Genomic DNA, 23,595 nt, shown 5'->3' on the forward strand with positions numbered 1-23,595 from the left:
TCCAGTTGAGCGACATTGACGATTGACAATAATAGAATATTCTGTATTTAGAAGCACGTGCCCGGATTGGATTTTTTTTACTACATTTTTAATCTCGAAACCCTAATACACACCAAACGGTATAGTCAGTAGAAAGTATAAAAATATTTGTATTTGTTTAAATTTGTGCCAATTTTCTTTTATAATTATATACAATTCTGTGTGTGTGTGTGTGTGTGTGTGTGTGTGTGTGTGTGTGTGTGTGTGTGTGTGTGTGTGTGTGTGTGTGTGTGTGTTATGAGTTCCTGATGGAATGATTCAAATAAAGTGACAGGCAGATGGAAGGAATCAGAATTTTATCAAGTCGAAAGCCGACATGATTTAGGATTTCAATATCTAACTAAATCGGAATGCGAAGCCACATCTAAAGACACAGCCTCGGTTACCATGAGTACTTTTGCGTGTGTGATAAAGAGCCCCCCCCCCCCCCCTTAAGAATGTGAAATCTTGCCGTAGCCCATTATCTCCAGTGCAAGGCAACAAAAGAACGCAAGCTTAAATAGCTAAAGGGATAATGTTATCTCAGCATAGCGCGATAGGCGTGCTTTCAAACTTTGGCATTGTTATTCTTAGATAGAGTGAGGCGTCCTAAAGATGTTTCGCCACTCAAATCTGATTCTTAAGTATCTAACGCTTTTAAAGTGCCTTCGCAATTGGGGATTTCCCTGAAGTTTTCGTTTACTTCTGCAATGTTTATTAGAAAATGCTATAAGATTGAGTCTTTGATAATCTGGCTGTCTTTTCAAGATTTTCTTAGCTTGCTTTCCATATTGATGCCAGTAAACATCATAAGAAAATCTCCATAAAAATTAAAAACGAACCTAATTCTTAAAACGGTTGCTTCGTTGCTATTAGAATTGCTACCGCTACATCATTTTACGACCATCTTGAGGAAGTTTTTCAGCAACCTTGTGCTAATGGGATCATTTCTAAAATAAACTCCGAACTGCGGATTCAAGTCACGTTTCTGCGGTCACTTCCTGAAAGATCTCACAATTTCCAACGTGGATTTATCTCGGCATCAGTGCGCACCGCTGGGTGAAGAGGAGGGGCAACCCAAAGGATGCCTGACGTGACCTTGAAAAGATCTACAGTAAGCGGAGTGCGTTTGCATTATCGAGAATACTGGGTTTTCGAGACAGTTTCCAATCGCAAGTATTCCCATTGCAAATATAATTCTGATTACAATTTAGCCCCCTCTCTAAGTTATGGATGGCAATATCGCTTGTTCTTCTCATTGAATCCAACATTACCACTTCCCAGAAAAACACTTAATCATTAATGCTGGGGACGGTCCCCCTAACCATACAGTAGCGCACTCAGGATTTAATCTTCAGGGTGGGGGTGGGGGGGCTGAGTTGAGTAGACGATTTGAGAATACTCATCGCATACGACCTATGACTGAGCATCTGCAATGATCGCTAATTCATAAGTAGCATAGAAATGGAAGACACGACACAACATAAATTTTTAAAAAATTAATTTTAATTACGAAAAGATTTTTGGTAAATTTTCTAGTGTTTTTTTTTCTTTGGGGGACCGGGGCCCCTTCCCCCTGTGGTGCGCCACTGTCTGTGACACACACACACACACACACACACACACACACAAACGAAATCGTTATCAAAGGCAATATCAAAATTATCGTAATTCGACCTACAATACTTTAGACATGATTACTTCTGGAACTTGAAGATTTTTGCAACAGTTTTGTACCACAAGATGTAACTTCCCTCCATTACAACCGTAAGTGATTAACTTTTTGAGAATTGTCCTCATTAGAAGATTGATCTTGGTGGACCTTAAAGTGGTGATCGCCACATTTCTTGGACCTCATCTCATTCGATCTTTTTCTTTTTTTTTTGGGGGGGGGGGGATGTTAAGGATTCTGTTTATATTCCTGCAATGCTATCTTATCTGGATAACTTTGAAAAAAAAAAATAAAGAAAGAAAGAAATCAAGTTGCTGAAGATATAGAAAAGAATTACTTACTATTATTACATCTATAGGAAAAATGGCCCCCGACAATATTTATTGTGAACAGGCACTCTCTACATTAAATATTGTCAAGTAAAGAGCTGTTTGTTCGTGTTCTTTTATTGGTTTAATTTTCACTTCTATAAGTGCGTGCGTGCGTGCGTGTGTGTGTGTGAGGAGAGAGAGAGAGAGAGAGATTAGGCTAATTAACCGTTTCCAACAAATGAAAAGTGGTTCAAACAGAAAGAGAAAACACACAATGGTATTAATAAATCCTTATTATATTTATATGAATTACTTTTCTGTTACTTTTATTTTTGAAGAGTTGGAGGGTGTACTCTTTGCCAACACATCGTGAAAAAGGAAAAAGGAATCAAAGAAGCAGATTCGAGGTAGCAGTTGGACTGTAAATGGACATTGTGCTTGTATTATTTTGGGCTTAGCTGAAAGTGGAGTAATGGTGGTTGCTAATTTAGCTAAACATTGCTAATGAAAATACCTATAGAAACAGATCTGAAATAGACGACTTTGAAATTTGAAATACGTGGGAGCTATGGATGTGATGTGTTTTTTCAAAGAAAGGTAAATGTTAGCTCAAGAAAGGAGAGAATGCAACTCAGTATAAAAGAGTGCAGAGATGATGTGAAACAGTTGTCAGTTCTGGAGCACAACTTTCAAGTACGACTGGGGGAGGGGGGGATAACCATCGGGATCACGATGTTTTGATATCCAACTCATCCCAGATTCTTCTATGCCTTTCTGAAGAAAGACAGTAGAACCTAAAAGATGCACAGTTTTCAGTTTTTGGTGACACTGCAGGCGATGATAATTTGCCTGTGTCAACTATGCAGGAGTTGAGGAGAAGTAACTAATTAGATGAGAGGTAGAAGGATCAATGAATTAGAGCGTCCTATGGCATGACTTCGATTTGTAGATATGGGAAATGGCAAATGATTTGGAAGATAAAAGGAAGCCCTTAATGCGTTTCTTGAGCAGTTGGGAGAAAATTCACCTGTAGAGTGTTCCAAAGAACAGAGAAAGATGGAATAAAAGAGAAGGATTAAAAGCTGCTTCGATATGTTTGGGGTGAACAGTGCATGACGTTGACTCTTAGCTACTGGAAGCATCTTTCATAAAACTGGCTCAGCAACCACATTTCTCCACAAGCGTATATTTTCGACTTTTTAGTGATTCCAAGGAATTCCTGGAATGCTCTATTTACAGACCATTAGGCTAATGAATCCTGTTCAAGAAACTTGACATTTGTTTCAGCACCAATTTTTTTTCGTAAACTGATTATATTAGGAATACATCGAGTGGTTTGTCCAGAAGGAGATTTTATAATTTATATTTACAGTTACAGCTCTTGATTCATTATCAAGTGTAACACTGCACACACAATACCGTACGCTGCAAGACAAAGTTGACGTTACGGCCACTCTCGTACTCCTAAAAACGTTTATAATCTTTGTGATTCTGATCGCTATTTATAAAGTTCGTAAACATGAAAATATTTGTTGAAATAATAAATTACAACAAAGTATTGGACTCAGGAAAACTAATCTGACTTAAAGGTATGGTTACTGTGATGGCATCAATGTCCTTTCATTGTCATCCTCAATCGTTAATTCCTTATGTGACAAGTTTCCCATCTGTGCTCTTAACAGATTCTAATTTGCTGCAATAGTTTTATGGTCCACCATATTTTTCGCCTCTCTTTAATACTCTGAGAGTGCAGAGCGATAACCAGCGCTTGCTTTCCCAGTGATAGCAAATCCATCCCTAACAAAGCTGAATATTAATTTCCATGACAAGTAGACGAGACAGGCGCATAAATATCCACTCTCTGCTATGCTATCACAACAAGCCATTCCATTATATCCTCGCATTACTCACCACTCTATCGAGAATTCAATCAATTTTGCACTCGCCACCACAGGAACCTTACCTTCGTTCCCACAACGTATCGTTGACCTTCCTAAACCCGCATTATGGAAGGCACCTTAAACAATCGAGGTCGTATAAGGTGACGGCGAATTCACAACGAGTCAGTGGAATGTACAGTATATTAAGGAAGTTGCCGGCAGGCGTTAAGGTTGGAGAAATCAAAAGGCGGGCTAATTTAAAATCTTTTGGAATGACTGCTTACCTCGCACGCAGCAAATTAGGTGCCATGAACAGTAACAGTTAACCAGGCTGTAAAAAATTAAAAAAAAAAACACGTGAAAATGGGGGGGGGGGGAACAGGGTACTACAACAGCAGTGTTTATATGGTGGGTCACGTGACCCCGACAAATCCTTGCTTCCACATCGCTATTCAGTAAAAACGATGTTTACTCTGCAAGAAAAACAAATCCATTAAATACATTTTAATTAAAAACACACTGGCTGTTCTTTTTTATTATTTTTTGAGCCAGTTTGTACAGGTGTGCTTTCCTATACAAACTTTCAGCATACCCAAATGACGCGTGTAATAAAATACACTGCAAGTTCAGACAGTTCTTCATGTTGCACTGAAACTACCTTACTACACATGTTTATGTTGTATTTGAAACTACCAAATACAACATAAACATGTAAACCTATAGTACACTAATAGCGTAGGTGGATAAAGAATTTTTTTTTCTATTTTTTGTTAATATTATAACTTTTTTGTATTTTTACCTGGTCTGAAAATCCTTCTCTAGAGACCGAACATGGAACTCTTTCAGGCTACATCAGACCTCCAATGAACAAGGAGATGGTTCCACCCCATCGATGAACTGGTCTCTCCTACCTAAAGTTGAATGCGGCATAATATTTCCGTGGCAGTCTTACTAGACAGAAATATTCTTTTGGGGAAAGAAAAAAAAAAACAAGGTATTTTAGGGAGCTGCATTCACCAAGGACAAGTGTGCAATGATAATAATTATCAAAATTATAATAATAATGGAAAAACGAACTGCCGAAACCCGGGATCGAACCAGGGACCTTTAGATCTTCAGTCTAACGCTCTCCCAACTGAGCTATTTCGGCTGGCGCACGTGATGGATCTTCTTCATTATCATTTCAGTTATATGGAAGAGAGAAACTGAATGATTTTATTAATGAGACCTTCGAATAAAAATTGTAGAACAACAACAACAACAACAAAAAAATCACTGCCGATATCTGTTTTTTAAGTGCTTAAAAAACTTTTATTTTTTGTTTTCATCAAATTTGATTGGACACGATGTCTAAAGACAAACAGATCGTGTGGAATTTGATGACAGCGGTTTTGGTAGTGAGGGTCAGCAGCCAGTCTTTCTCTCCCTGCACTGCGAAGTTGTTCCTGGAAAGATTCAAATACTGCTCTGCGCGTGGGTGGAATAAGAAGGAGAAATATTTTTCCAAACTATTTGATTGGATGATGTTTTAATATCATAGCTGTCCTCTTGTTTTTTTTTTTTTTTATCATTTCTTAGTTCTCGCTTCCTTTCGGATGTCTATTTTTATCTTCAATACTATAATCCTACGTATTATTTCTGACAAAACTGAATTAATTCTTAACTGAGCAAATCTCTCTGAACTTCGACTGTCCTTATTAAAATCTTGAATTTCTCCATTTAAATTTGCCTTCGTCGCATACTAGTTTTGGTTGAAAAGGTGATTTTTTTAAATCTAAAGTTGTGTAGTTTGGTGAGTTTCAGATGAAACTCGTTAGGCTCACAGGCATGAAGATCGCAAAGAAAGATATGCCCAAAGATATGCTATAGTTTTGGTATCAAAGTTTCACATATACTTAAATTTTCTTTCTGTACACAAAACTTTCATTGTCCTGATGATTACGAAATGTGATTTAAAAAAAAAAAAAAAAAACTGTTCATAAAATTAATAAAATTAATAAAATAATAAAATGTTTGTGAATTTCACTGAAAATTTAATTTTTGTTAACGAATTCAATTTACGTGTTTTTTTTTTCCCTTACATATAAAAACTGATTCTGAAACTTGCTCTGAACTTATTCTTTCAGCAATTATTAGAGTACCCGATACTTTTATTTCTCTTTACCAAGTTTTGGTTCATCAATCGAACAAGTTAATAAAGTAACCCGATTCATTTTATCAGCTTGATTAATTAAATATATTTTAACTGAGTGACTTATTCTTGGAACAGTTGTTAAAGGCATGGAACTTACCATTCCTTACCAAGCCTTAACTTAAGAAAGAATTAACAGTGAATATAGGCAGGCTATTCACGATGTTAGAACTAACTTGCCTCGGAATTCGCAACCACCTCTTTTATTAACAAGCCTAAACTGACTTTGAAGGTGGGAGGGGAAGTAACTTTTCTATTATTTCCGAAGAGTATTCGTGCTTGCTAAGGCTATCTTCACCATTTTTTATCCGACTAGAATCAATCACGCTTAACTGCCTTTTGTTTGCCTTTTCCCCCAGAAAGAGATCAGAAGAAATTTCCATATCATGAGATGAGAAAATTCACTGGTTCCAAACACCCTCCCAGTTCTTCTTGTAGTTTGATTCTTCTTATTTATTCTATTTTATTATTGTGACAAATACGAGGGTGGTCTGAAAAGTTCTCGGCCTCGACCATAGATGGCAACACTATTGGGCGCAATTTTTTTTTCTAAGTTTGTACACCTGTCATAAGCATCCATGTGAAATTGCAATGTAAAAACTCGATGTAGCTTAAAAAGGCCAAAGCGCTTTACATCGAAGTTCTAAAAATACAAAGTTCCCTTTGCCATCAGGGAACTTTGTATATAGCTATGTGTAAGAGCGCAGGAATGTTTTTTACTATTTTTGTGTTTAGAAAGCTGCTTACAAACTCTGCGCATAATACCTTTAAAGTTAGTATCTTAGAGTGCCGCTAGGTTTAGAGAAGTTTCCGCGGCCCGAAAGGACAAGCAAATATCAAAGAGGTTCGCTAGTTTTAGAGACAAGTTTCCGCTGCTCGGCAAAATACGATCAAAAGAATGCACGGAGGAGAACAAAGAGCAGGTCAAACTTAAAAGAAGATGAAAGAGTCATGCTGAATTCTTCGGAGTTTACTACCCTTAGTACAAGGTCCCAAGATCGCAAAATAAAAGGGGCTTTTCCAGTCTTCAGTAGAGAGTCATTAGAAGTCGGAATCAGAGCAGAGGCGAGCTACAGACAATAAGCGGAATCCGAACCAGAGCCAGTTTCCAGCAGAGAATGTAAGCAGTCTCTGGCAGAAAGGAGAGACAGTAGGAACCAGAGGAGGTTGGAACCAGAGAAGTGGCGGCAGAGAACGGTGAGAGGCAAGATCCCAGTTACTAAACAGGAGAGCCGAGATCCAGGTGCCGAGAGAGCAAAAGACGAAGCGCTGTTACCAAAGAGAGCCAGATCAGTCATCGGCGATAGTAGAAGAAGTGGAGGCAGCTAGAAGTAGAAGTTCCCGAAGTAGGATCTAGAGGAGAATTGCCCTTATGCTGAAACCTCTTGTATGTGCTATTCGAGTACCGCAGATTGCAGTCCAAAAGCCCACTAACATCCCGACGTGATACCGCTGAAGCAAGACACTCCTGAAGGAAGCCTAAAACTCGAGATGAAAGAAAAGCCATAAAGACTTTAGTAAAAGACTCTTGACTGAATGTGTGATACAGAGCCCCTGTAAGTTACATCCTTTTGTATATTTCCTCTTATAATCTATGGACTGTTAAGAATTAACTTAATAGTAATAAGAAGAGTCCATAAGAGTGTCAATTGGCATATTAGAAGATGACATCAAAATTGTAAAAATAACCTCTTTGCGAGTAAACTAGAAGTTTAATAGGTTGAATTTGTAAGCAGAGAGTAAATAAGTTTTTGAGCTAAAGAGATTATTTAGTGTTGAAGTAAAAGAATTCTAATTTTATGCTAAAGATTATTTTTAGATGGGTAGAGAAAGCAATCTCCCTGTCGTTTGATTCATGTATATTTCATATTAATGTAAATAAATGTGTTTTAAATTATTTGTTGCTCCTTTATTTTATAATGCACTGTTTCTAAAAATAATCGGATTTGTGAGCGGGAAACAACTGAGGCATTAAAAGCGCAGTTTAATATCCCTTAAGAACCAGGACTGTTTATGTAAACTTTGTTGGAGGAATTTACGCTAGTAAGACAGAGAGAGAGAGAGAGAGAGAGAGATCTACCGGACGTTTTATTGAGTCTTATGCCGAATATTGATATATTGGATGGCGCAGTCTTACAAATAAATTTTCCAGTGTTTATAGGCATATGACTGGTAAATACGGAAGGTGGATAAACATATTACGCAGTAGAATAAGTGAGACAGGTTACGAGAGAGAAAGCGCGCACTGCTAATTTAGTAATAAAGAATAAAAGAAGATGTTACAATATAATAACCAATTTATAGCAAAAATTTACAGCAATTCATTCCATCAAGTAGTTTGTTTTATACAGCTGTCTGAAGCCAAAGTGTTGTCTGTATCCCTTGAAATGGATAAAATTGAGTATCGTGCGGTTTTAAAATTCTTAGTAAAAGAAGGTTTAACGCCAAAAGAAATTCATTCGAAGTTCATAAAAGTTTGTGGGCGCTCTTCTCCTTCATTTTTGACAATTAAGAAATGGGCTGCCGAGTTTAAACGTGGCCGTACCTGAAGATGATCGACGTGAAGGACGTCCAAAAAGTGTAACAACACCAGAAATCGTTGATCAAGTGCACGACATGGTATCGGATGACCGGCGAATCGAAGTGCGTGACATTGCTGGGACTATAGGCATTTCAAAAGAACGTGTAGAATATATTTTGCATGAAGAATCGCAAATGAAAAAGCTTTGCGGAAGACGGGTACCGCGCTTGCTCACAGCAGATCAAAACGCACTCGCATGAAAATCTCTGAACAGTGCTTGGAGCATTTTAACAAGAATAAAACTGATTTTGTGCGTCGATTTATTACTATGGATGAGACTTGGATTCACCATTACACTCCAGAATCCAAACAGCAGTCAAAACAGTGGACAGAAGCCGTTTGTTCAGCGCCAAAGAAGACAAACTCGGTTCCATCAGCAGAAAAGGTCATGGCATCGGTGTTTGGGGATGCTAATGGCATTTTGTTTATTAATTATCTTGCAAAGGGTAAAACAATAACCGGGGAATATTATTCCGATCTTTTAACCAGACTAGACGAACAAATTTGAGAAAAGACCCGGTTTGCAGAAGAAAAAAATCATCTTTCATTAGGACAAGCCACCTGCCCACAAAGGCGTTTTGGCAATGGGAAAATTAAGGGATCTGCACTATGAACTGTTGGAACATCCACCCTATTCCCCAGATTTCGCTCCCTCTGACTTCTTTCTCTTCTGGAAACTAAAACGTTTCTTCTCTGGTCAGCGTTTTTCGTTGATTGCTGTAGAGGGGTATTTTGCAGATCTTACTGAGAACCACTACAGGAACGGGATAATGGAGCTGGAATAAATGTATTAGTCTTAATGGAGATTATGTTGAAAAATAAAAATAATTTTGAAATTATAAATTCGTTTTTTTCTTTGTTAGGCCGAGTACTTTTGAGACCACCCTCGTATATGTTCATGTTCTGTGTAGCACGGGTCCTTCCCAAATAAAGTTGGGTCTATTCTCCGAGAACCATAGACAGCACTGGAAGGGAAAAAAAAAAAAAAAAAAACTGCTTACCTGCATGTTGCTAGGAAGTATTAGAAAGGTTTTAGGTAAAACAAAAGAATAATCGGGTCATACAATAGGCTAATACTTTTTAATAATACAACCAACAAATAATACTTTTTCTGCACCTCTGATTAAGCTACAGACCAGAAGTGCAAAAGTAGCTTGGAATTAGCCTGTAGCTTGGCCAATCCGTTTTTTGGTCTTCAAAGGATGATTCGATGGGCGGAAGCTACGGACAGAATACTTGAAGCCAGACGACCAGGTCATAGACCCTTCTACGTTTATAACTTGGCCATTTAGCCACGAATAGCGTACAGTGCTGTTCAACCAACCTCGAAAACTTCCCACTTCACGATTATTTAATGATCTCTAGGGGTGGTATCGATATTCATCTTCCTGATATCTTCTTCCTGACGTGCCCAGAATGGATACTTTGGTCTCATTTGTCTTTCAGATGATTTCCGGATATAAAGTTCGCTTATGCGATGTTATTTAGAAATTATGATTCGTCTCCTGTTAAGAATTTAAAGACATCAACAATATTTTTGCGTTTTGATTTGAGACATTAATAATATCGATTTTTTTTTTTCCATTTCCCACAAGCACAGCACGAAGCCTGTTTTTATGTTGTGTTCAGGACCATCTATCAACATCGTCTAAATTCTCCAACCTTCACCATCATAAATGCTGTTTCGACATCTGGGCTGCCCAGTTGCGGGAAGAGTAAAAAGCAAATTCATCAATGATCCCTTTGTCACTGATTCAGTAACTTCCTCTCACGCAGAAGTTTGCTTTCTGTACATCTTTCTACGCTGAGCATTGATCGTCGAAATCGGTATTTATAGTACTGCAACTTTTTCTGAAATTCTCAAATACATACGGCAGTTAGCCAAAATTATTTTATTATGTTCAGCTTCGAAGTCGACACAATATACTATTACAACTACATTTATTTCCTCTTCATTTATCTTTCCGGCTTTTAATCTTCGCAACAGCCTTCCTCGTTATATAAATCGCGTTATGCGAGACTCAGATCACATGGAAAAAGTAGGGTTAGGTTCCGAAATAGTTTTTTTTTTTTTTTCCAATTATGTATATAAATAACAATGACATATCCAACAAAACAAAAAACAACAAAAAAAAATTCAAGTAATTCATGTAAGTTAAGAAAACATATAAACTATGAAACAAAATACATAGTATAAACTTATAACAATAAAAATTGTACGTAAACTTCATTGCCCATAATGCATAAATGTTTTAGGCAAAATAAAATAAAGTGCATATTTTAATGGTCATCACTCTCTTCAAAACGAACATCTCGTAGATGCTCTTTATCTACGAGTGGCCGGACGTCGTCATCACTTGAAATCTCTTGGACATCATTTGCATAAGTCTCATTGCATACTTCAGCTGGTTTAATTATCAAGAAGTCAGTAATAAGACCTTGCTTACCACTATGCTGCATTTTTTTTTTTTTTTTTTATTAATTTTATAATACGGAGCTAAACAAATATCCAATTTTCTCGTGAATTTTCCGGAGCGCTCCACTGAGGGATCATTATCAGTAAAATAACTCCCTAACTTTCTTGCCAAGTCCGATCTTTCTGCTAATTTCTTTAAACTGAATTCTTTAACGGATTCATCACAATCAGAATCTTCGCCAGTACCTCGCCATTTGGTTCGACGTCATCTATTAATTGTACCAGTTCCTCCTCATTTAAATCTATTTCCCCATCAATTAATTCACTAATTTCGTTTCAACGATGTTGCAAAAACCCTCTATGTGGCTATTACTATAAAAATTGTAGTAACCCTTTACACGGTAAACAATTGACGTACATGCGTGCTAAAGGGTATTTCCCCTAATATAAAATCGCTACTTAATAACTACATGCGCGATACGGGCAGACGCATATTTAACGAAGATAAAATTTGATTTTTAAGTCGCGCGGTGAAAAACATGAAAAGATAAAGGGTTTCCACAATTTGTAGACCGTGTCATCTCGAAATCTCGTTGTATAAGTACAGGTAACTCTCGTATAACGCGGTACGCGTTATACGAGAGTTACCTGTACTCCCTAAAAAATTAATATTCCTAAAAAATACTCGAATAGTTTAAAATTTTGTCAACTAAACCTACACATTGCAATAATTCATTACTAGTCCATTAATTCTGTTGTTATAATGTATTATATTCCACTTTTATTTCCTCTTCATCATTAGGTACCAACAAACTAGCTGAATTTTTTTTTTTTTTATAGGAAAAATTGCTTATAGAAGACGCCATAATTGTACTCATTCAAGAATAAAATAAATTCTTATTCAAACTGAATAGAATTTGAATTCGAGAAACAGAAATACCGAAAGAGCAGTTTTCTAGAAGTTTTGTCGTTCTGAAATTAATAAAGGGCCATCCTTTCAGGAAAACTGTCCTTTCGCCATGCTGTCCAAGTGTCGGCTCATTTATGTGGGAACGGTGTACGTCAGCGTTATTCCTACAACAATTTCCTTTTCAATGTCCACTTTCAACCCCCCCCCCCAACAAACGGGGCTCATTTCCTTTGTTATGAGTCCAAAATACGTTACCTTCTTTCTTCCGTGTAGTTACAGACCGGGAATTGTAGTCATCAAGCGAGGATCTCCAGACACTTGTCTTCCTTATCGCCATCCGGTGTTTCAGCAGGCCATTGAGGCAGAACAGAATGCGGGGGAAGGGGGTGCTCATTCGGGACGTTTGTGGCCAAATATAGGATCGTTACGATTCTTGCGGCGTGGTATAATGCGGGTGAAAGCTGCTCCGCACGCGCGTGAAAACGATAGGGGGCACGCGTACAATAAGAACTTAGGTAGAAACCATCTATTCAAACGTCAATGTTATGAATCGATCAAAAAAAAAAAAAAATGTTGACGTCACGGAATAAAAACATGGCTGCAATGGTTCTGAAACTTTAACAATAATCATTAGCTACATAACAGGGCCATCGACACGGAGAGGTAACAGAAAGATGCTGTATTTTATTGCTTATATTTATGGAAATGTTTCACTTACAATAGTAGTTCTGCCATTGACGAATTCCAAATATGATCACGGTGTTTATGAGATTTCCGGTAGAGGCGCTACTGACCAATAATAAGTCCCAATTAAAAAAAAAATAATAATAATATAACAAATAATAATATAACAAACTGTATAACAAATTTTTCTGTACTTTTATGTAATAGAAAATTTTCATAATGTCACAATAATTTTTTCAAAATAAAAATGCCATGATAATTTCATGTATAAATGCAATATAATATGTATAATAATTAACAAAGATCTTCATTCCTGATTTTACGATGCATCTCTTCCTGTGAAAGAGATTCATATTGAAACCTTTATTGTTTATCTTACGTATAAGAATCACCTGTAACCTCTGATCATCTACCCAAATTACTTTTAACAAAAGCAGTAGGTGTCGTAAAATAATTTTCTAATAACCAAACCCTATCATATTTTAATGCCACCTACTTTATCTTATACCGTTAACAGAGCATGCGTAGGCCTGAAAGAAAACAGAACAACGAAGATGACACGAAGGCTTTGTGATGCGTGTGTTGCACAAGCATTTAATAGGATCATTTCATTGAGCTCAGAAATATTTACTTAATTTACTTCTGCTTATGTGCCAGCATGTAATAATTCAGGAAGTAACTCTAGAAACACGTAGCTGATGTTGAAGGCTTAGTGTTACATTTATTCCAAATAGGTTATATTTTTATTCGCTTTTTTTTTTTTTCTGTTCAATTTAAACTAAGCGAGCACTTGACGCAACAGTAGATCAAACGTCGCTTAGAATTTTCATCCTAAACTTAAAGAACAGCACATGTTGTACTTATTTTAATTGTGGAAGCAACCGACTAAGGATACAGGAAACTGCACCTGCCTCCATTGTCAAGAGCGGAAATGGCAGCCAACGGAGGATATGCATAAATCAGTGGCTTCCAACGGAAGAATGAACACTACAAGGAAACAGAACATTTAATTTTAAAAAAATTAAATCACATTAAAAGAAGAGACAATGACTAGGATTTTTAAAAATATTTACGGTGTATAATAATAATAGTGTGTTAATTTTAAAATACAGATTTTAGTCATCAAATATAACAAGTTTCTTCGTATAAGCATAAATTCATCTTCAAAAAGTGAAGTTATGCTTTTATTGCTTAAAAATAGAATTTCAAACTTCATTTTGAGTTAATAACGAACATTTTCTTTTTACAAGAGCATAAAATTTCAGGAGGCTTCAAGATGAGCTCACTTAATTCAGCAATCGTTGTGATAATAACTGACGTCAATGATGGTTACAAGAATGACAATTATCAAAATCAAATCAATATGGCGCTATTATGTAATTGCAGAAGAACGGAAGGGAAATAGACAGCGCCACCTTAAAAAAGACGTTTTTTTTAAAAAAAGTGCATGTGAAATAAAAGGCGCACTTAACATCGCAATATTTACCACGTCTTGCAAACAATTTAGAGGGCATTCAAATATAAAATTATTATCGCTTCAAAGCATTGGATTCTCATCTCGTATTTTGCCACAACAGGGCGTTTGAATTTATCGTAAGATAAATCACACCGAAGGAGTTAAAACACAGTCATCTAGCGATAACAGATACGCCTTTCGAATAGATAAGATGGGCGGATGTGTCTAGTGAAAAATTAATTGATTTCTCGTAAGTTTGTTATTATAGCGATATACACAGACAATAATCGAGTCAATCTTTGACTGTCGTCGCGACTGAGGGTTGTAGATTTACGGCAAGTGGAGTGTGACAATTGAGGAAATTGCAACCGATTTGGAGAATAACTACGGGAAGGATGCGTTTCGTAATCCATAACACTGGCCTGGATAACCTTTTATGACATGCGGCCAGCCAAATTGAATATTATGAACGCCCTGACAACCACGAGGCATCAAACAACAAACAGGAATAGTTGACTAAGCGTTTGTTGATTATTAAACTCGATGTTAGCTGAATAAATAGAATATTCCAGCCTTTCCCAACTGTTTGTGCAAACATCAACAGACGTAGCGTGAACAGAACTTAGAGCTCTAAAGCATTGTACTGTGAAATTTGCTGTTTACCATGAACTATGTCATAAATATTTAATTTGCCGCTTGGGTTTCACAAAGAGCTGTCTATATGTGTAGTCTTAAGATCAGCAAACTCCTAAAGAACCTCTTTAGGAACTTGCAAAGCTCAATCAGTAGAGATTTTATTTCGTTTGTAGTGACTTCAAATTGATTTTTTTTTTTTTTTGCCTTTCTTTATTTATTATAACCGTTAAAAGGCGAAAGATGATCATTACAATGAAAACACACTTTTAAACACTATTGGAATAAAAAATATTAAACATCTAGTATTCTTTCAGAAAAAAATTGTTGATTTTTTTTCACCTTTATAAGATTTTTGCTTGCTTGCTGTCTGATGAGGACCAATTTGATGTAAGGTTTCTCTGTCAGGCCATTGAAACCTTGCATCAAACAGACTAATAAGAAGCGAACATATGGACTCCTCGGTCAGAGTTCGTCGCATTTTAAATAGTGCAACACTAAGGCAACTCCAACACCAAAGACAGTATTACCATAACTCTGGTCTGCTTCGAAACTTTTACGTTTCTAAGCCATTTGACTATCAAAGAATAATGGATGTATAATATCCTCTTATTTTAATAGCTTTACGACGCCAAATTGGAGCATTCCAGTTTCATTTTCAACACTTTTGCTATTAGAACAACAAAAACAATAACATTATTGATAATATCTTTCGAACGACAGCAGAAATATGCCTTTTTTTTGATGCGCAAATCAATACCTATTGTACTCATAGAAACACCAAAGCATTATGTCATGTTCGTCTTAGTCGTTAACAAATAAAAACTGTTTTATTATATATAGTTCATTAAGTTTGCTAATTTATCAGCGAAGCGTTAGCAGTAGTAAACCTTCTCTCACCTTTCATTTGGAGTCTCTGGATAACATTTGATTATATTTGTAAGGGAAATCATCATTAAAAATTATCGTGTGCAGGTGATTTTAAGCCGTATCAGTCAATCAGAACATATTATCCTGTGGAAACAAGAATCCAGCTTTAGTAGTGGCTTTATATTTAGCAGAGCTAATAGTCTTACATTATCTGGATAGGCACTAATCACTAACTCCATTTATCTAGAGATGATAAAGCTGCACTCATTAGGCATCAAGTAGAGCTAGTGTTTGAAAAAGCAATAGACAGGGTGTTACCCGATTAACTATGAGTAGCATGCACACTGGAGAGAAGTCAAGGAACAGAGGAAAGAGAAGTGGACAAGTGGGGGAAGTTTTGCCATGAATGGACTAATTTTATTCTGAAGACGATCCCAAATGACAGTACACTGATGTTCAGTTATTTCTGATGTTAAACCAGTCCAAAAATCAAGGATCGATGAGTTTTTGAAATCATATTTTTATTGATAAAAATAATTTGAAATGATAATTCCATCTTGGCTTTCTGAAATTTAATAAAATTTGTTATTATGGAACGATCTATATTATGACTGTCAATGATCATTTTCTTACTTAGTTTAATCTAGGAGTGTTTTCAGCTATCACAATGCAAAACAAATACGTAATAGAAAATTAAAAAAAGTGTCGGGAAACCGAGTTTTTTATTTTTTTATTTTATGGTTACTACTTCCATGTAACATTTTTTTTTATATAATATTTAAGAAAAGGAAAGCAGTGATACAAATATATTATATTTTTGTTTAAATTTTATATTGGTTCCAGTTTGAAAACCACTTCAAAAATTAATTTGTATACTACTACTACTACTACTAATAATAATAATAATAATAATAATAACTGTTATTATTAATTTATGAGAAATCCGAGTTCCTGGGGAAAACCGTGCTGTCTTTTTTTACTATTTTACGACATTTAAATATCTTTGGTTTTCTTGACACACTGTTCGAAAGCCAATAAGATCTTAAAGAGCCTCTACGAGAGGTGACCAAGGCTCTTTAAGATCTTATTAGCTTTCGAACAGTGTGTCAAGAAAACCAAGGATACTTAAACGTTCTAAAATACTAAAAAGACAACATGGTTTTTCCCCAGGAACTCGGATTTCTCATTCCTTAACACAGGCACACCACCCAAAAGAACACATGCTACTTACAGTCACAATATAATAGCTTCATGATTTTTGTTACTTTGACCATAATTAAAACAACCTAACCCAACACAGCCACCGAATGGACAGGTTAGGCCTAACTGGACTCCTAAACAGGAAATTTAAAATTTCTTGGAAAATTTTATAAAATTTTGGAAGATTTTGTTGAAAAGAAATACAAAACAACAACAACAACAATTAATTTGTAATAATATGAGCAATAAATACATAATTTCATTATTAATATAGTTTAATATGATATGTCTTATTTAATTATCCTAAATTAGGGCTACACCAACATTATTTTTGCAAAATAAGGAATTCTTTAATGCATACTTTGTCATTTTCTGTATATCTTAATCCTTTTTAGAGTATTAATGCATAAATATTTTAACGGTTACCCTTCTTGGATATAAATTCATATAAATGCAGTCCCTTAACATAAGAGAAGTTTCAAGTAGTCTTCATCTCATTTCTCATTCTTGTCAGAAATTGTAATTAAAAGAGGAAGTTGCTGTACATCAGATCCTGTCCAAAGTGCTGGCCACGAATAGAACATGGAAGCATTGGGAGAGTTGGGTGGCGCGCCTTCCAAGCAGGTCAGGTAATAAGAACACACATGTGCAAACACAAAGCTATCCTTCATGGCACGACAGCCTCCATGATAATGACTCGCGATATGCGGTGTTTTGGGAGTATTATCACTGGAATAACTTGCAGTCGCAAACTTATTTATCAACGCAAAGTACAAAGATGGGCCTTCGCTTTGAGTATATCACACACATAGTGCTCTTTTAGTGAAATAGGATTAACATTAAAATATACATTTAATAAACAGAAGAATAAATAAAGAGTTTCTTCCGTTTATACAGTGTTATGTATTTCCTGATGACGCAAATGACGTGTTGTAGCCTTTGGGCTCTATTCTTAAGTAAATTATTTTAAAATTTTCGAGTTCTTAATAATGGTGCTGTTGTGCAGCGTCTCTTTCAGTGGCGGCTCGTGACTTGGAATCGTGGGGTGCTGCAACTTTCGAAATATACATACACACTGTAAGTACAGTGTACATGTGTTTGGATAAAATATCAAAATTATGGTAAAAATTAAAAAAAAGCACACATGAAAAACTATTGTTTATTATCGATAAAATGATACAGTTTAGTATAATTCAAAATTACTTAAAAATAAAATCCATTATCATAACCCCAATAATGTTCTAAAATAAAAACTGTAACAAATGTTATGTCTTTAATTGTAATGTCCAAATATTTAAAGAGACGGAGTAAACACGATAAGCACTACGAACACTCCACTACTGGCGCAAACTGCATATAAACAACAGTGGAACTGCGCGACGGACAGTGCCACATTAGGCTAATAGCTCGCATCTCGCTATGACGTGCATATGCTTGCGCGCGTAGCAATATGACACTGTGGTAAACACAGTGCTGCTAGCATCCTGCACTCTCCTAAGTGCTACAAGATGGATTTTTATTACTTTTTATACAAAATAAGAGAATTGTATAGGATTGTTGATGATAAAATTAAATATTACAAGCAAATATATATAAATTAATAAATATATTTATGTATCGAGAAAAATTGGGGGTGCTGCAGTTCTGCAGTACCTCCTCTGGTCTCTTTAAACATCCATCCCTTCCTGAATACGATTCCGGTATTTCTAGGGTATTCATTCGAGTATGTATAAAACTCTCAATATACAGAAGAAAGTAATCTCTCGTGGTATTTGTATTTAATCTCATAATAATACCTTAAAAACCAAACTCTAGGTTCAATGAATCTTACGCATTCTTTCTTTGCAATTATGTTATTGTATTACTTTTTATTGTTCATTCCTCCATGTCTTTTACTATCCCTTAGAGATATCACTAGAAGCTTAAACCACCAGAGCATAAAATCACAACTTATTATTGGATCTTCTTCAGACATGCATTGTAGATTGTTGCAAAGATCTGTCACGCAATTATAAAGCTTTAAATCACTAGCGATTCTTATTCTTGGTGACGTCTAGGAGATTTTTTCTCCTCTTTGAATATTTTTAACGAAACACCAAATCATATATGGATGTTAATAGATTTTATAACTCCATCTACATCTCTCACGAGTTGCCTTTATTTATCATCTACTTAGTTTTGAGAAGCTATTTCAGTGTTAAATTGTCTTCATTTTCACATTATATAATAAAGAACTTCAGGGAATTGGTTATCTCAAAATATATACTGATTTATCCATGAACATAATAAAAACTACACCAAGAACCGTATATGATTGCAACACAAGTACCCGTACATTTTGATGTTGATGAGAAAAGAACTGGCTATTACACCCACACGTGCACTTAGCCATGACCTAGACGTCCTCCCTTGGTCGATAGCCCTGAGAGTCCAGACCTGCTCCAGGGAAATTCCTATTGTTTCATGCATACCTCTACATCATTGGTTATTGAGGACCTTGGAAATTAAGCAAAGGAAAAGAGGTAAAGAAAAAGATCAAACACGGTAGTACATGTATGATCAGTTGATTACAGATCGGGCATTCATTTGATTTGCTTTTATTTGGGCGTTGCATGTTCATATCAAAGTCAAAGGGAACTTTTTTTTTTTTTTTTTGCTTTCATCACTTGAACAGACTTATCTCGTACGTCACTTTGTTCCTCTGACCCTAAATTGTGCCGTAAATTGATATGTTTGTTATGTGCGTTAATGACAGTTTAAAAAAACTTTCACAGAGATTATTCTCCATAACGTTTTAGTTTCTGGTTATGAACTAGAGAGGTCATCACTGTATACACGTGATGACCTCTTAAGCCTTTTCTAAAATTAATTTGCTCTTATTTACAAAAAAAAAGTAATAAATGTCGCCTGTTGGATAGGTCTAAATTGGACATTCTTTCTAGTTCGAATTGCATCAATCAGACATTCTTCTAGTACACTTACTGCTTGTGAATAAATTTGTAGCTTAAATAGATTATCCGTAATGCAGCTTTGCACACATTGCATGCAGAACTTCCCCCCCCTCTCATTAACATTATGTTACCATATGAAGCATATTACTCTAGTGTCCGTCATTTATATCTCTCTTTCATTTATGTCTGTGCACGCATGCGTGAGGAATGAGCACATAAACCTGAAGCATTTTTAACAATACGCTAGTAAAATATATCATCTAAATTTCTTGAAATTTCCAACACGGTATCTGTTTTGTTGGAGGTTATCAGCTTTCACTACCTAGGTGATCATCGTATGTCTTCCAGCGCCGTGGGGTGCCGCCAACATCATTTTCGTCTTTGATAAGTTGATGGGTATGACTATCCCTTTCGCGTGCAAAAACTATGCCCAGATTTTATATAATACGAAAAAAAAAAAAACACCCTAATATGTTATGTATTCCTTTTCAGAAGGCATTATTTGTTTTGTTTTATTTTATTTTATTTATTATTATTATTATTTTGTATTGCTTCGGTTTATTTTCTATGCTATTAATTTTATTATTTTATATCAAGGAGACACGTGACGATATACAAATAAATTGCGATAGCATGGTGACACGAAAGAAACACACAAAGAAAAATAACAACAGAATCTTCATACATTAACCGAGTAACGAAATCGATAATTTACCAAAAGTCAAATATCATTCAGTTCAATTTCATCAACGAGACACGCTAACAGATCTTGTCCAGTAATTAAACATAATATACAAGCGTCTGAACCATTCCCTCAATGCTTATATTTAAAAATAATGTGAAATAACCATCGCACAAGCGTTTATGTAAACGGAAAATAGCATTTTGAATATCAAAAATAAAATAAAATAAATCATCTGACGCTTTTTCCCCAGTGAAAGTAGAAGAGGTTACTTTAGTTAGAAGTAACTTTATGAAAGACGGATTGACAATCAATCCTCACCTTTTGCCATGTGATAGCTGGTCCAAGGCTATCGATCATTTCATAGCCATCCAGGGAGGAGAGTACAACAGCTGCCATTTTGTGATCCTTGAAGGAACAATGTTTTTTTTTAAACGGTGCGAGCTCTTACAGTTGATTTTCGGGATTATGAATCTGAGATTCCTGGAGATAAAAACCTTAATTGCCTGTTCTAGAGATCAACTAACCTGAAACCGACTGAAAGTTTTTTTCCAAGACTTTTTGTAGAATGGAATATTTAATTTTTTTAAACTATTCTGCTCCACACACCTCCTTTTAAAGTTGATATGAAGGATTTAAGAATATTCGCAATTTGCACTCACAATGTGACATTGTAATATTAGTTATTACTACTTGCATTGAAAAACTTATCCATAAACATACAGACGCGTATGGTAATTTTATATTCATATATACGAGTATAATGTATTTCGTCATCGCGGTTAGCCTAGTGGCTTTGCGTTTCGCAACCATATGCCTGGGGAAGGAGTGTCCTAGGTTCGATTCCCGTCGACGAAATGAGGAGCTTAAGGATTTTCCTCAGCCATAGCCAAGTTAGCCGGTCTTGGGCGTGGATAGCAGGGTTTTCCCGGCCAGTTTATCCGGTGTTTTTCATCCCGCAAACCTTCCCCGTGAACACACAGGCTACAATTATGGCAAGGAAGCCAATGGAAAACCACCTTGCGTCATTATCTCTCCCTAGTAATCAGCTGCAACCCTCTCAAGAGCGGAAGCCACAGGATCAGATCAGATGACATATTTCATTTGCAATTACTGTAGGTTTTCTAGTTAAAAAATGAATTTGGTTGTCAGTATCTAATTTTTTATGCGCATCCCACCTATCAAAGGCTCTCAACCTGAAGTATATTAAATACCATGGGTAAGCTTAAATAATACTGAAACCCTTCTCTACATAAAAAACATGGAAAACGTTCAAGTAACTTCAAGGCTCCTATATGCACAGTAGTGGCCTTGCACCAGGCGATGGAATTCATCTCTAAAAGACTAACAAAACATTCATGCTGAAGTGGGTTTCGAACCTACAGCCTGAGGACGATTTTGTTCACTACTCTGGTAACTAGACTGCACATGTACGAGGTTACAAAACTATATACTGTACTTTACAGTATACTATTTCTGTTTTTTTTTTTTTTTAATAGTGACATGGCCATTTTCTGAATTTTATAATATTTTTTATCAAATTTTATATCTTTCCTGGAGTTCTGCGTCTTCTTCTTTCAGGAAGAGTCATAGTGTTTGAGATCCTGTTCTCCTCTCCCACCTTCATATCATATCGATTTTTTAAGGTGACTAAATCATCTAAAGTTCTGTCTACATTTTTAAATGATTTTTAAAATCTTTGAAGTATGTTTTATTGGTGTTTCTAATATTAATAATAAAAATATTAACAAAATATAATAATAAAAAAAATTAATAATAATCAAAAAAGAATGTGTCTTAATTATTGTTTAACAATAATTAACAACAGAAAGCTGTTACTCTGTTTATGAAAAGTAATGCTTGTCTATCTAAATCGAAGTCTCGAGGTAGCTGTATTAGATTCAGAACCAGCAACTGGCTTAGATGTTTGTGTTGTCGTCAGCATCGCTGACTGAATGCATCAGTATTTCCTGCTTCAAGCATGACAGAAGTGATTTTGCTGTCATGATCACTTCGTGCGAGGTGTTTTCGCATAAACAAATCGTAACTGATAAAGGTTGTTGTTTTGGAATTATGGCCGAAGCATCAAACGCTACGAGGACCAGAATATGATGTTTGAAAACTGCGTGTAGATCTCTTGCTAGATCGGCTGTTTTGCTGGATGAAAAAAATGGACAACGAAAATATAAATCAGATCATTGTAAGAATTTTTATATTCTTTATTATTTATATAAGACTTTTAAACTGAAAGGACGATACTCATTTTTTTTTCTTGATAAAGTTCGAGAATCATTGGTAATTAGTAATTACAGTACACACTGAGTGGCCCGTTTATTAGGTCCACCTACTTAATGGTATGCCACACACCTTAGCCTTCAACATAGCTCAATGATACGAACCCCAGGAAATGGAGAAAACTTCCCACAGGGATGCCAATTCATATAGATTTGATCATCTAATAGTTATCTAATCTTGAAATGCAGAGGATACCTTTCATGAGAAGCACGTTCCTATTATTCCATAAATGCTTAGGTGAGATTAGGTGACTGAGCAGAGTATGATAATGACACATTAATGCTTCTCGAATAATTTGCGACCTAATATGCCAATACACTTATCCTCTGATACACTCCAAAGACTACTCGGTCCTTTTGAGACATGCCACTTCACCGTAACATGTTTCTGCATTGAGCTTCAATCAATTGAAACTAACAATGTTTTTGGAACTAAACAGAACAAGAGAAACATTAATGTTTCTCTTGTTCTGTTTAGAGAGCAAGTTTCCAGGATTGCCTAAACCTTGGTCGATCCATACTATTAATACTGAACATGCAAGATTGTAGCGATTGCGTATTCAGATATAGTTCTTTCTAGACCACTCTTGACTTACTTTGCTGTTTGACGGATCATTGTCCTTTTGCATGATTATATGCCATCTGCTTTTCTCACATAATTTATTGAGACCTCAATAAAAGGCCACTACTTAGACCAGTTTCGACCTTTATTAAGGTCTCAATAAAGGTCGAAACCGGTCTAGATAGTGGCCATTTCCATGATGCATAGCATTATACATTGACCGTAAGGCTATGTGACTTGCATTATGGGATACTAAGGCAAGTGATGCAAAGTCGTTAGCCTCT

The 23,595-nt window shown here is 35.8% G+C and overlaps 1 non-coding gene across 1 annotated transcript; it reads right to left on the reverse strand.

Moving 5' to 3' along the window:
• Window positions 1-4,958: 4,958 nt before the first annotated feature.
• On the reverse strand, window positions 4,959-5,031 carry TRNAF-GAA (transfer RNA phenylalanine (anticodon GAA)). The gene has a single exon. It is a non-coding gene; the product is annotated as a tRNA-Phe (tRNA).
• Between the last annotated feature and the right edge of the window lie 18,564 nt (window positions 5,032-23,595).

The sequence above is a fragment of the Typopeltis vanoorti genome, chromosome 22 (genome assembly GCF_054136105.1).
Source record: "Typopeltis vanoorti isolate ZY-2024b chromosome 22, IOZ_Tvanoo_1.0, whole genome shotgun sequence".
Lineage (NCBI taxonomy): Eukaryota > Metazoa > Arthropoda > Arachnida > Uropygi > Thelyphonidae > Typopeltis > Typopeltis vanoorti.